The sequence below is a fragment of the Paramormyrops kingsleyae genome, chromosome 9 (genome assembly GCF_048594095.1).
Source record: "Paramormyrops kingsleyae isolate MSU_618 chromosome 9, PKINGS_0.4, whole genome shotgun sequence".
Classification (NCBI taxonomy): Eukaryota; Metazoa; Chordata; class Actinopteri; order Osteoglossiformes; family Mormyridae; genus Paramormyrops; species Paramormyrops kingsleyae.
The window spans coordinates 34488812-34502127 of record NC_132805.1 but is presented as its reverse complement, the minus strand read 5'-3'; the positions used below and the strand labels follow the sequence as shown (position 1 = coordinate 34502127).

At 49.3% G+C, this 13316-nt stretch overlaps 1 protein-coding gene across 3 annotated transcripts in view; it reads left to right on the top strand.

The window, feature by feature from the left end:
- LOC111844341 (cyclin-dependent kinase 14-like) overlaps positions 1-13316 on the top strand; it is a 102591-nt gene that overhangs the window by 13655 nt on the left and 75620 nt on the right. Inside the window, exon 1 of one of the 3 annotated variants that reach the window (XM_023812752.2) lies at positions 9766-10068. The exons of 1 other annotated variant lie outside the window; for it this stretch is intronic. The gene's annotated coding sequence lies outside the window, so the exon portion shown is untranslated. Of the gene's footprint in view, positions 1-9765; positions 10104-13316 lie in introns of those variants that run through there. One more of the 3 variants, XM_023812743.2, reaches the window with a different exon arrangement.

Sequence of the window (13316 nt, the reverse complement as noted above, 5' to 3'; positions counted from 1 at the left end):
CAAAACAATGAGAGGATAAATAAATTATTTGTTAGTTACTGGGGGGATCGATCACGATCAAATCAGGACACAGCCTTTTATTTATGTTTTACTTATATGACCCTGGGACAGGTTCACGATTCTCATTAAATCTGCCCAGCAGATCGATCTTTCATTTTCCACAGAATAAAAAACAATGTAGCATTATCCCGCTAATAAGCGCTGGCAGGTTTCACCGTTGGCACGAGTGATTTTAGACAAAAGCATACAGGGATTTTCTGATATACTGTACTGTAAGACACGAGACAAAGAAGCACTCAGTAGATGTCATAAACATGGCAACAATACTTCGCAACTCTCGGTGGTTCACCTTTGGTTTAAATAGTGTGTTGGAATTGTGGCAATTGCTAGCCGCTGTGCTGCCCCCCTACCCCCCCGCCCCCCCCGTGGGCGTGACAGTGCAGGAGGTGTAACAGAGCAAAGACATGGACAGGCTGCAGATTCTGAAAGCTGGGTTGAGAATCACTGCTTCGGTTAAAAATTAAGATAATGGGTATCTAGCCAAGAGTTGAAGAGCCATAGCCAAGCGTTTTGCTGAGTGGCCAAAAAGGAACAGAGGAGTGAGGCTTGCATTGATTTCAGCTTGCTGAGACTGCAGTGTGTGTTAAAGAACATCCCACACATCCCTCTGTTGTGCCCTACAAAGGCATGTGGAGTCTGAGGCTTTTCACCTTGGAGACGTCTGACCCAAAATGGCCGCCGTACTACTTTGACAGACTCATCACTTTTAAATGTTATCTCTCGGGCAAACTGACATCACCTTCACCTAAAGCTGTGTCTGACCTTTACCTGTTTCATTCCATGCAAATCTGAATAGGTCATACCAAGATGAGCATTTATAAAGAAAAATTAAAAACAGAAAAAATTGAGATTCTTGGCTGTATAGCTGTATTTAGTTTATTTGGTTGTTAGCTATCAGAAAATCAGAAGGTTCTTCTCTCTGTTTTACCATGATCATTATGACAAAGAATCAATGATCTTGAAGCCTCTATATGCAGCATATGTGGTGGTTATACATCTGTTTTTTGTTTTGCTATAATCTTCCTCCCTGTAATCCTTCGTCCAGCCTTTCTGCTCCAGGCTGTGGTGTAATATAAAGAGTACAAAAGTGGAAATGCAACGCGGTGGGACCTGAAGGCGCTGATCCATTTCGAGACGGGGCAGTCGGGGCGGAAATAAAACGGAGCGAATGAAACGCGATGTCCAATTCTGCCACATAATTACTTTCCTGTGCACATTTGCATTCCTGCCCCAGCGAGCTTCCCCCGTCCAGCTGGAGCGAGGGGAGCCAGTTCAGGTAGGAAGGGAGGCTGTGCTTTCCAATCAAGCCTGGGCACGAGCCCAAAGGCCGGTCAGTGATACACAGTCAGCTACCACGGGCTGGGGGCTACAGTAATACCGAGGTATAGTGGACACCAGTTAGCAGCCAGTAGCGGCAGCCTGAGTTAGCATCCATCTGTTCATTTATCCAGTACAGGGTTGTGGGGGGGCGTGTCCTAGGGCACGGGGCAGGGGAACACCCTGGATGGGTGCCAGTGCAGTGCAGGGCACACACTATGCACTATTGGCAATCTGGAGTCGCCAGCTCCCCTAACTGCATTTTTTTGTGAGAGAAAAGTAGATTATCCTGCCCAATACATGGGGAATATGCAAACTACACACAGACAGAGTGGGGGGGGGGGGGGGCAGGATTCAAACTCCCAGCCCTGGAGGTGTGAGTGTTGCCCGCTGTGTCCCCGTGTGCGACCCTTTATAGCAGCAGCTAACAGCAGCAGCCAGCCATATCAGAAACCTATCATGGCAGTCTATGGTAGCATTAGCCTGGGCTAGCGGCTTGTTATAGCATTGGCATAACATGGGGGCTCATTTTACTGACCTGCAACAGAGGGCTTCAGCAGAGGCCTGCGATTTTCTACGATAAGCTTCTATTCCATCGAAATGCTTCAGAATCCAGTTTAGCCCTATTGTGAAGGTCACCAGGGTCAGTTCTCAGAGACGTGACAAATTCGATGGCTCACCCAATCAGGACGGCCCGGCAACAAGGACCGCGGGACTCGTGATCCCTCTCTCGGGGCAGCGACTTGACCTTATCTCTTTCCCGATAAGTCCTGCTATCTCTTCCTGCTTGACTGAAGAGATTGGTTGCCGGAGAATCCCGATATGTTCCCCTTATCATTCACGAAGCCCCTTCTGACCACCCCTGCAGGGTTGCAGCTGATACCGACAGAAGAGGCAGGGGATGCCTTGGGATATGATTAATTGGTGGTCTGCTCTAACTTTCCTTTCTGCTTCACTGCGATGTTGTCTTGCATAACGCAGCCTGTCAGTTACCCCATTGCCCCGTTCAACCGAGTAACATACAGATTATGTGAAGAACATCATATCTCTATCCTTACTATTTATGTCTTCATAACTAATTTCCTAACTTCAAGGATTAGTGTACAATCTTTTATGTTGGTTTTTTGGAAAATACCTGTTTTCTGCACAGATTAAAGGACGATGATGCTCATTCTTTGACCCCCCCCTTTGTTCTCATTTTCTCAGAGCTGGGGGGTCGCTGCTTGGGGAATGCTGTTGTCCAGGTGACCTGCCTGGTCCCTGTCACACTTTCCACTGGGCTGTGGCAAAGATTTAGCCCACAATCCCACAGGCCTGGGGATTTGAGTCATTCCTGCTGTCTGATGTGGACGGCATTTCTCAGCCGATCGCTCCATACAGGCCCCAGAGCGATGGAAACATGAAAGGAACTCAGGCCGGTAACCTCCCTGCCATGGATCAATCATTTCTCGATTACCTGTTACTTTTATCTCTGTGGCAAAGACCTCATTTCCTTGTGAAGTGAACGCAGGTCCCCAGCTGGTCTGAAGGTCTGAACACAGAACACGACTTTAGATCTTGGCAGAAGGACTTCAAGGTCATGATGGAGCTAAATATTTAAACAGTACAGGGGTCAAGGATGTGCCTCTTATTAAACGGCAGATGAAACAAGTTGAGACAAAAGAGAACAATGGAAATGGATAACTGCAAGAACAACAGGGTGCAGAGGAGGAACAGTCTTTATATGGGAGGGAAGCTGTACCAACTGATGTCTAGAGGAGGCTCAAGGCTTTAGAGGGAGTTTGTTTGCATAGTATTTTTGAAGGCGTTCTCCTAGTTTAGCTTAACTTAGCATGTTAGGCTAGCATGACAAAAATACATTCTGGCTCCTCAACCAGAACCAGAACTGGAACTGGAACATCAGCGGGACCTTTGATAGAATTTTCAGTGTTTCATTTTCATTCCTAATCTTTTGAACCGGAGCGGTTCATGCACTCTATGCAAAAGGCTGAGGAACAATGAAGAAACCTTTTCCTGTGAAAGCCTTGATGAGGCTGGGTCTGGATGGAAGCCAGGGGCAACGTGGCCCGGCCTGCTGGGAAACCTCAATGCAAGAGCGGCCACAGTACTTGGTGGGGGGTGGGGGGGGTGAGGGTGGGGGTATGTGCTGCCTGAGGTGAGAAAATGCTAGGCTTCATAGACACAGATCACAAGAAACTGGTTATAAATGTCAGGTTAGACACCCTGTATGGGGGGGGGGTGATGCTGAAGGGGGTGGGATCCTTTTGTTTACATGACTCAGGTACGAAAGGACTGGCCCTGGTGAGAGACAGTGCACCATTGTGTGCTTATATAGAAGGGATTGTGTGCATTTTGTAGTCTATTGAATAACAACCTACCTACCAGTATCTGAACCATTTTAATGCCATTCGAGTTATTTAAGACTGTGGCCCCAGCAGTTGATAAAAATGTTTCTTTCTATGGTTTGAACGTATGGTAAAACATGGCATAAGTTTGTGGTATAAAATGTAACATACTTGCTGTGGTTTGGCTGAATCATCCGACCTCTGAGAGTGCGCCCCCTACTGGGGGGGTATTACAGGTGGAGGCTGTTGGTGTAGTGAGTGAGGGTACGAGAAGGTGATCCGGCCAAAGTCTGCTTTCATTTTGGGAGATTCCCGACACGCCAAGCATTCCCAGCGCACTGATCATTAACCAGAGTGCTGCTGGTTTTACTGAAAGAGTCAGTGCCTGAAATGTGTGGAAACGGGGGGGGGGGTATTCTAGAGTCTATTCCAGGCAGCAAAGGGTGCAAGGCTGCGGTACACCCTGGATGGGGTGCCATTTGGTCCCCACAATGTAATATAAATATAATCCACATACACACACAGAGGTTTGTAATTATATCTTTGTGGAGACCTTCATTTGTATGGGGAAAACTCAAATCCCAACATGGCAACCTTAACCCCTATCCAGCCCAAATCTTAATCATAAGTGACTAAACAATGGGGAATGCGAGGCCATGTCCATTCAACACAGTCTCAAGCTGCTGAAGGGAAAACAAAACACAGAAATCATTGGAGACCATGATTTGATTCATCACTGTGAAATCCGACCGAGCTTCCATGCACTCAGATTAGATAGGAAGTATCTCAGCAGGTTGTTGAGTTTTTTTACACCACAGAGACTGGAATTCTCAGAAGACTGTTTATCAGTCGCGATTTTCTTTGGTTCCAAAACGGGAAAGCAAGAAGATCATCAATAAGGAATCTTTTTTCAGCTTCATGAGGGACCCAAAATATCTGCTCTGCGTGTCAGCGAAGGCTCGTCTTTGAGTTGGGCAATCAAAAGTTTTTTTCTGTAAACTTGATGCCCTTGAGAGAGCTGAAGCATTCCTGTTCCAGGACGGAAGGCTCTCCGGTGCCTTGAAGCATGGATTGAATTCTGGAGACGTCCAAGTCTTCTTTTTTGAAAAAGCTTTGAGAGAAGGACGGCCCGTACAAGAACATCCTGTATCATGTGACAGAGAACAACACAAGGCTGCACTGTCAGATAGCAGTCAGTAGACCTTTGGCTTTGTCAGAGTCTGGAGTGTCGGAAGCAGCCACGTGTTCCCTGATGCCTCTCAGGGCTTTCAGCAAACTGCACACCAGTGTCACTGTGCTGCGAATTGACAGCCAGCCACCTCACTGCGTCGGGGCTGAGTAACCTCCAGTCACGGCTTATCCAGTTATTTCTGGATATTTATGATCCTTGTTACGTCTCAGAGCAGAGTTGCTGAGAAAAAAATAACAAAAATTGCTCTCAAATCTCGCTGAAACTTTTTTCACCTGGTCCACAGACCTGGCTGCGTCACTGGCAGAAAGAGCTAGACTGTGACCTGCACAGTGAACTGCTGCTAATTCTCAACTAAATTCCTCTGTGAGTTTCTGAAACACTATTCAACATCGTCACAACAGCAGCACCGTCAGTACCAACTGCTGCAAGTTATTTCCATTTAAATTCTTGCCCATAATTGGGCACCTCACAACCTCAACAATGGCATCTGCTCCTCCAACACACAATTTCCTGAAGTAGTTCCTGAAGCATTTCATTTTAATTTTGTTGCCCTCTGTGTACCTCACGTTCATAATGAGTTATTTGCTGTTACTTACGTCTGTGGCATTCAGGAAAACACTGTTCTTTTTAGGACAGCCTTGTCAAGGTCATGCGTACGTGTGCTTGTGGTCGGTGCATTTCCAACATACCTTCCTCATTAAGATGGCTTCCAGAATTTGACATGTCCGTCCTTAGCTGTTTGAGTGATGGACACGCCGTCTCTTTCAGAAATTTCGCCAGATGGCTAAACTTTGTATTAGCTCATTCATTTTCTGCTAGGAGGAGGGCTGTCTTAAGTACCCCTTCCACTCCCTGCAAGAGCGCGACTCTCACTGCGTTAGCTATAATATTCCTTTGCTGATTCTGCCTCTGTTTTTCCTTTGGATGCTGTAGTAAGCAAAACGCAATTTGCATGTCAAATTAATGTTGACTCTTTGTATCATCTACTGGGAAATTGCACACTGCCGTACACAATTGCAAACTGAAAAGCTAATTTCTCCATAGCCACGAGAACATTTTAGGCCGGCTAGCCTGAATCATGTCTTTGTACAGCTTTAACTTTGTGAGAATCCTCTTCGCCATATTTATTCGGTCTCTTGGGATCAGGTGCTTTTTTCCACTGGCTGCTCTCCTTCAGACAATCCACGTTTATTCTTCAGCTAGCGGTCCATGCTTATCTGTTTTTTAACTGACTTTCTTTTAATCAAATCCCATATGAGATAAGCCGCTTATTTTCTTCTGGTGCTTTGGAGTGCTAGTGAGACATTCTGCACCAGCGTTGACAGCGATCCGCTGATCTGACCAATCAGCTACTAGTCTGATGTAATGAAGCATCATTTGATGATGGATTGATTCGATCTATTCGTTTACGCTAATTCGGTCATTAATTCATATCTAGATGAGGCTGCAGCTTAGCTTAAAGACACTGGACTTGTTGGAATGGTCACAGTTGTGTGCAACATCCACAATCCCGTAACGAAATTCAGGTCTGGTGAGTAAGGAGAATCTGTGCTTTTACATGTAACACCAGGTTTGTCTTTATACAGCTAATACAGGATGCTGATACCATTTGTGGCTTTGCGGTTCTTCCTGATACCTTATAACTTCAAATTTTTACAGAGGAGGAAGAGACAGTGAAATCAGGTCAATGTCCCAGCCTCGTTGCGTGTATCTGTAGCTTTTAGACAATCCCCAAAAAACGCATGTTTCCAGTTTAGCTGGCTTAATAATTTTGGGGCCTTTTAGCACATAATTGGGGGGGATACTGGGATTGCCGTGTTTGGCATCGGTGTCTGGATTTGCTCTTCTTTTCCCTACACACTAAACTGCAGAATCTGTAGAAGATCTTATTAACAAATTCCGATCCAAGTCCCTCCCACTGCAGCATTTCATTGTGATGAGCTCATTAGGTTGATGACAATTGAATGTTTTTTTAACGACTCTTTCCTCTCCCCATGATCCAGCCCAGCCCAGCCCAGCCCACCCCTGTGCATGTGAGTGTTGCGGGGTGAGGGTGGGGTGGCTCTCAGCTACACTGCGCTTACAGCTGTCGCGGACGTGTTCGACCCGTGCCGCGCTGGTCCGTTTCCCCTGGCGCGTGCTGCTTCCCTAAAGTGGGCACGTTGCCAAACGCAGAACAGAACCCCCCACCCCCCCACACACACACAACCAGAGAAGAAAGCCTCACGGCCCACTGGCCTGCCTGGGGGGGGGGAGACTGCAAAGGAGACGACTATACATGTAGCAAATGTGAGCGAGAGAAAGAGAGAATGAAAGGAGGGAATCATCCCTCAGTACTGATGCATGCATGTACCATCGGGGGCAGGGGGCAGGGGCCAGGCAGGCTATCCAGTTGGGCTACTCGAAAATCAGGCCCAGTAATTAACCATTTTGGGGTAGTAGGTGCTTTAGAAACTGCCCGTATGTCCGTAGGCTGTAGATAAGAGCCTAGCAGTAGACATTATGGGGTCCTGTACAGTGTAAGCAGTTGGATGATTTATAGAAGGATAATTACAAACATACACTTACAATTTATGAGTTGGTCACGGTCAGTAAAATTATCTACATTATCTCAATTGACTGGTTTTGCTGTTGCACTGTGTATTGCAGGCAGACAAATTGCCTCCATCGTATTTCATCGTATTTCTAGTATTAATATGAAGCCTAAACCGTGTACCGCTCACTGATATTTGGTGGTATTAATATGTCATTAACGTGTTATTACTGTATTTGAATTGGGAGGGGGGGGGGGTGTAGCCTTCAGCCATCTCGTGAGGGGGAATCTGGCGACCTAACTGTGCTGATTAGTCGGACCTGTCTCTCTTTGTCACATAAGATCATGCCTTTCTTGATTTTTCCTAGGTTTTTTTATTTGGCTTCCTCATTCGTTTGCACCCCCCCCCCTGCGCTCTCCTGGAAACCCCCTGCCTGAACCTCCTGTAACGTTACACCCCGTGCCTATGTCTCGTGGTTTGATTCGCCATCCTGACCGGAGGCGTTCTCACACTGTCTCTGCTATCATGCCTTTGCCATTGTGCTGAACACGATCAGCCCTTTCAAAGCGTGTGTCAGACAAGGTAAATATTCAGCAAAAAAGCGGATGAGTTGCCGGTTGTTGCTGCTGCTGATGTCGGGGGGCTGTTGTGGCATAGACACCCTTTACGGTCGTCGCCTTCGCTCAAATCCCCTGAATGTCTCTGAAGGTCAACGGCAGCGAGATATCGCTCAGATGCTCTTGCTGCTCAAACTATGGTCATTTCCATGTAAGGGATGGCGGACGACGAGCTTAGCCTTCAACCTATGGCTCTTCTGTTTTCATTCTGATCATGAAGTTTTTTTTTGTTGTTCTGGAGTCAAGCTGATGGCAGCTAAACAGGAACGCGGGGTGGTCCTTGTGTGAAGGTGAGGTTCTCACCATCCTCCTGACTTCCTAACAATCACTTCTTAATGGATTAATTCATTCAGCTGTGGATCCAGGCTTACCTGAGTCAAGGTGGTAATCACATGGTTTAAGATTAGCTCATGAGGTAGTGTCTCCTAAATGGGTGGGACTATGCAAATCACCCCAATCTGAGCAACCAATCAGGTGTCATGTTTCCTGTTATTTTCCTTTTCTTATATTGCTATTAAGATATTCACTTGCAGCATAGTGACTTAGGGGGTAGCAGTGTGCCCTCACTCCTCCTGGTTTGGGGAGTTTCCTTCTGAAAATGACTGTATATGGAGTTTGCATGTTCTCCCCGGGTTTATGCTTTGTTTGTGTGTGTGTGTGTTCCCTGGTGCCCTGTACTGGGTGTCCTCTGTCTCGTTCCCTGTGATTCCAGTTAGGCAAGATGGATGTGTTTTTGCTGCTTTCTTTGCTTTAGAGAAATGCACATTTTAAACTCTCAAGCGAGGCACGGGTGGGACAGTCCGGTGAGGACGCCGTGAAGGAAAGGTCAAAACAGCAGCTCAGACAATGAGCATCAGCACCAACAGCCTACGGTCCATCCAAGGCTCTGAGGAAAATCTTCCGGCGCCTGTCAGGGGAGAGGGAGGTGGCACACGGGGGTCTATGCACAACTTATAGTCAGCATAGTCTGCTACAGGAAAAGATACAGAACCACAAAAACGACACCATGCTAGGCCATTGTGGAACTGGAATGTCCTGAAATTTGATTTATTTGTTTATTTATCGCTCATCTTCACTGTATTTGTTATTATTACGTTGTTTAACTGAAGCCGATAATTTCATATAACTACTAACGGATATGCGCTGTCATCAGTTAGAATTAATACAGTCTGTCAGGGTCAAGCAGCTTTCATGAAACCAATGCATTCTTGTGAATGAAAAGAAAAATTGATTTTATATGTGTAATTTTTAAATATGTACAGATGCGTATTTTTCAAAAGCGATCTGTGTCTTTTTTGTGATTTGTAGTGATGGAAGCTATATATAACCTTGTATGCAGCATGACAAGGCCGTCAGCTGCGTGTTATAAAAATGTTTGTAAAAACGTCCTTCCTGCCTCTCAGGCAGTGCAGTAAATAATTAGGTTCCCTCCTGTGGGTCTGTAAACCTGCCAGTGATGTGAAATGCTTTGGGCACAGAAGAAGAAGCTGTTGTTGTCGTTCGTGTCATTGGGGTGTGTCCCTGCCCCCCCCCCCCCCCCTCCGCCCCCACCCCATGGGGAGGTGGGCCGCGGTGTTGTGTTTCACGTGAGTGGCGCTCCCCGGAGTGGCGTGCGCACGCTCGGCCTGCCAGAGCTCCTCGCAGCCCTGCCTCATACAGACTTCACCGGCTGGTCCATCTCTGGGCCCGGGAAGGGGGGCCCCGCAGGATTGCGTCAGCCGAGCAGCCCGACTGCGAAGCCCCTCGGGCAGCCCACCGGCTCCCCCCACTCTGTTAACACTCCGCGAGAGTGTGTGGGGGGGGCATGCCTGGCCGTACACCACCCGGCAGCGAGTGCGCCGTTTCCTCTCCCCTCTGCCACCCCCCCCTTCCTTCCCCGTTCCCGCGTCCGTAATCCCTCATCGTCTCTCTCGTCTTGCCGGGGGATGCGGGGATGCTCTGAGCTCGTCCGCTGAGGGGAGCTGAGCACACTGCTCTGCGCGGCCGGCCGGCGAGACGCCCAGGTGAGAGTCGCCCTGCACGTCCCGCGCTGAGCAAGGTAAGGAGCGCAGCCCAGTCCCAGATGACATCTTAGCTGTCCTCCCCTCCCTCCCTCTGCTCCCTCCGCCTTGCTGTCTCTCGCTCCCTTCCCCTCGCTTTCCCTCCCCGACGCGCATCAGGAAGCGACAGGGATCCCCGGACACGGCCGCAGACGCACACACAAATACGCGTGAGCGCTCGTGCACGGGACACGCCCGCAGGGCCCACACGCACACACACGCCTGTCACGCCGCGCCGGCTTCAGGTAAACGCGTGGAGGGAGGTGCTGCCGTGGTTACGTGCTGGGGTCTGGGGGGGGGGTGGTGGTTCGGAGGGACACCGCGAGCGTCTTCCGCATGGCTGCGTGCAGACACAGCTCCAGGCGTCGTCATCTCAGTGCTGTGCTTTCGCTCCGGTGGTGCTGATGACATCGAGTATCCGGGGGCTGCCGAAAAACCGAACGCGGCCCCAGTGTGTCCGTGTGCGGCCCCCCCACGACTGGTGTTCCTTCCCCCACCAGTCCCAAACGCACTGTATTTATGACGCCTCTGCACCCGCGCATGCATTTTGCGTGTGGTTACACATTCGTGACAGATTCGTGACCTTTTGCCCGTGATTGCTTTATGGGGGTGTGGGCCGGTGCCTGGTCTCGTGTGGGGGGGGGGGGGGGGGGCTGGCAGATGGACGATGGTCGCGGCCGACTTCTGCCTGTCGGCCCTCCCTGCTTGGGAAGAAGCTCTCGGCACGGTGGCTGTCGGAGGAGCCTTCCCCTGATGAGAGGGGCGTCTTCCTGGACATACAGGAAGTACCGCGCGTGGCAGCCCCGCCCCCTCATTAGCTCAGGGGGCCAATGCATTAATTATTAAAGTTGTTTATTCCTGATACTGATTAATAGCCACGCGTCCAGTGGCCAGGTCGTCTCCGTGTGCAAGCCTCGCTTCCTGCAAGCGTGACATTTTTTTACCCAGAAACCCCCGTGGTGTGATGCCTAGAGGAGAGGACGTCACAAGCTGATAGCTTCCTGTGAGGCGTGACTGTCGCATCCCTCAGCCGTGCGGCGGTTCTCCGAGATATCCGCAGCTCCCTGCTGGATGGTATCCAGTCCAGGCAGACTGGGCCGGGGACGGCGGCGGAGCAGCGTCACCCAGATGCCAGGCAGCTGCATCTCGTCACGCGGCGCTCACACATGTCATTCGCGGGAGATATTAACCGGCTGTATCACCCTGGCATCCATGTAAACACGTTTATGATGCTGTGAGGTTCGTCGTTTCATGCTGCGTGACCGCGGCTCTGAGTCCTCACGTCCAGGGTTGTGGGTTCCACGCGTACATGTTCTTGTCGTGTTCCCTGTTCCTCAAAATACTATAATTTCCTCCCATAATTTAGAAGCTGTGCAGCTGGGATGAACTGAGGAACCCCTAACTTCCCTCTGTGTGTGTGTGTGTGTGTGTGTAGGGGTGGGGGGGTTATCTATATATTACATTGTGAGGACAAATAATTTTGGTGTTGTGGGTCCCCACAATGGGTTCTATAAAAAGTTTTATGAAAATTTGTGAATGCAATCAAAAAACTAAAATAGCCAGAAGTCTTGTATCTTCTGTATGGTTAAAGTTATGGCTGGGCAAGCATTAGGGTTATCATAGCTAGGATTAGGGTTACGCCCATAGAAATGAAAAGAGTGTCCCCACAATGATAGGAATGCATGAACTGTGTGTGTGTGTGTGTGTGTGTGTGTGTGCACTGTGCCATGTTATCCAGGTTGTGTCCTGTGACCTGGGGCAGGTCCCCGCCCCCCTCTGGATGAGCACTTACCGAAAGTTGGCAGGTTTCCATTAGGCCAGTTGACCAATCAGCCTAATGAATGACTGAAATATATGGCTAGCACCAAAGTGATTGGCAGACAATATCTGAAGATCAAGTACAGAGGCTGTAAGTGGACGTGTTGAGAGGGATTCGGGGCATTATTCATCCCCAGCTCATTGAGGTGGGGGGTGTGGGTGGGTCGGAGCAGAGCTACGGCTCCCAAACGCATTGGGGAAAAGCAGCATGCCTCATGGCTGTGTTAATGCAACGCTGAAGGACCTTGTCACCTGGGTGGTGCTCGGAGCCCCCCCCCCCTTGCTTTTTGGAGAGGGGTCCTTTCATCCTCTCCTTGCCGGCTGCATCCGGCTTTGGGGGAGTGATTTCCTCAATGGCTGTGGGGTGAAAATGTCGGTAGGCAGGACAAAGTTAAATCAATGTTTCATAGCTCTCGATGTTTAGGTCGGGGGTTGGCAATCTTATCCGCAAAGGGCTGGTGTGTATGGTTTTTTTTGGGATGACCTTTAGGTCGGCTGTTCAAACCCAGGTGTGAGGACTCTTCAGCCAATCAGTTCTCTAATTAGTGACCTAATTAGGGAGTTGCAGCGAAAATGCGCAGACACAGCGGCCCTTTCTGGATAAGACTGCTTTACTCCTGGTATAGATCATCCTTGACGTCACAGAAAATGTCAGTTTAGCTGTTTAGGTCTTTATATGTATGTCAAACGCTTGCACAAAAAGTACAAGGTATTTAAGGTGTTGCGGGTATTTAAAAACTTTTTTGGCCAGACCATTTGGATCATGATGTGCTAGTGTTTCTGAACTCGCCGGTTTTTGGAATGTCCCTGGGGGTGTCAGTGACGGGTCGGGTCACCCCGGCACTGAGGCGGGACCCGCATGGTACCGGCGAGGACCTGCCTGAGATACGTGATTGAGGGGTCGTTAATGCTCGCTAATGCTGTGGCGCTGGGGCGGGGGAAGGCGGCCAATTTTGTCATTAATACTCTGCCTCCACTGTCGCCACGGTGACGCTGCCAAGCACTCGCTGGCTAATCAGGCAGCGGGAGGCTGAAGGTGAAGGCGAGTTCATTACCGGGGGTGGGGGGGGGAGAGATGATTTACATCGGAGTCGAAAAGACGGCCGTCGATGGGGAAGATCAGCTGCCGTGCCTTTAATGACCGCCGGAGATGGAAGCTTCCCGTCGAGTCCCCAACGCCGCTCCTGCTTGCTGGGTCTCCTTGCCATACGTCGTCCTCTCTTTAATTCCCCCGCCTCATATTTCCAGATGCCCGTCTGTTCAGGTTTTCCTGCCACCCTCATTAATGTTAAGCGGAGCTCTGGAAAAAAAAAAATGAGGGCAGTTACCGGTCGGTCGATGTACTGGCCACCCTCAAAGCTTCTCGATGGGTCCAGATGGGCTGTGTGGGGTGT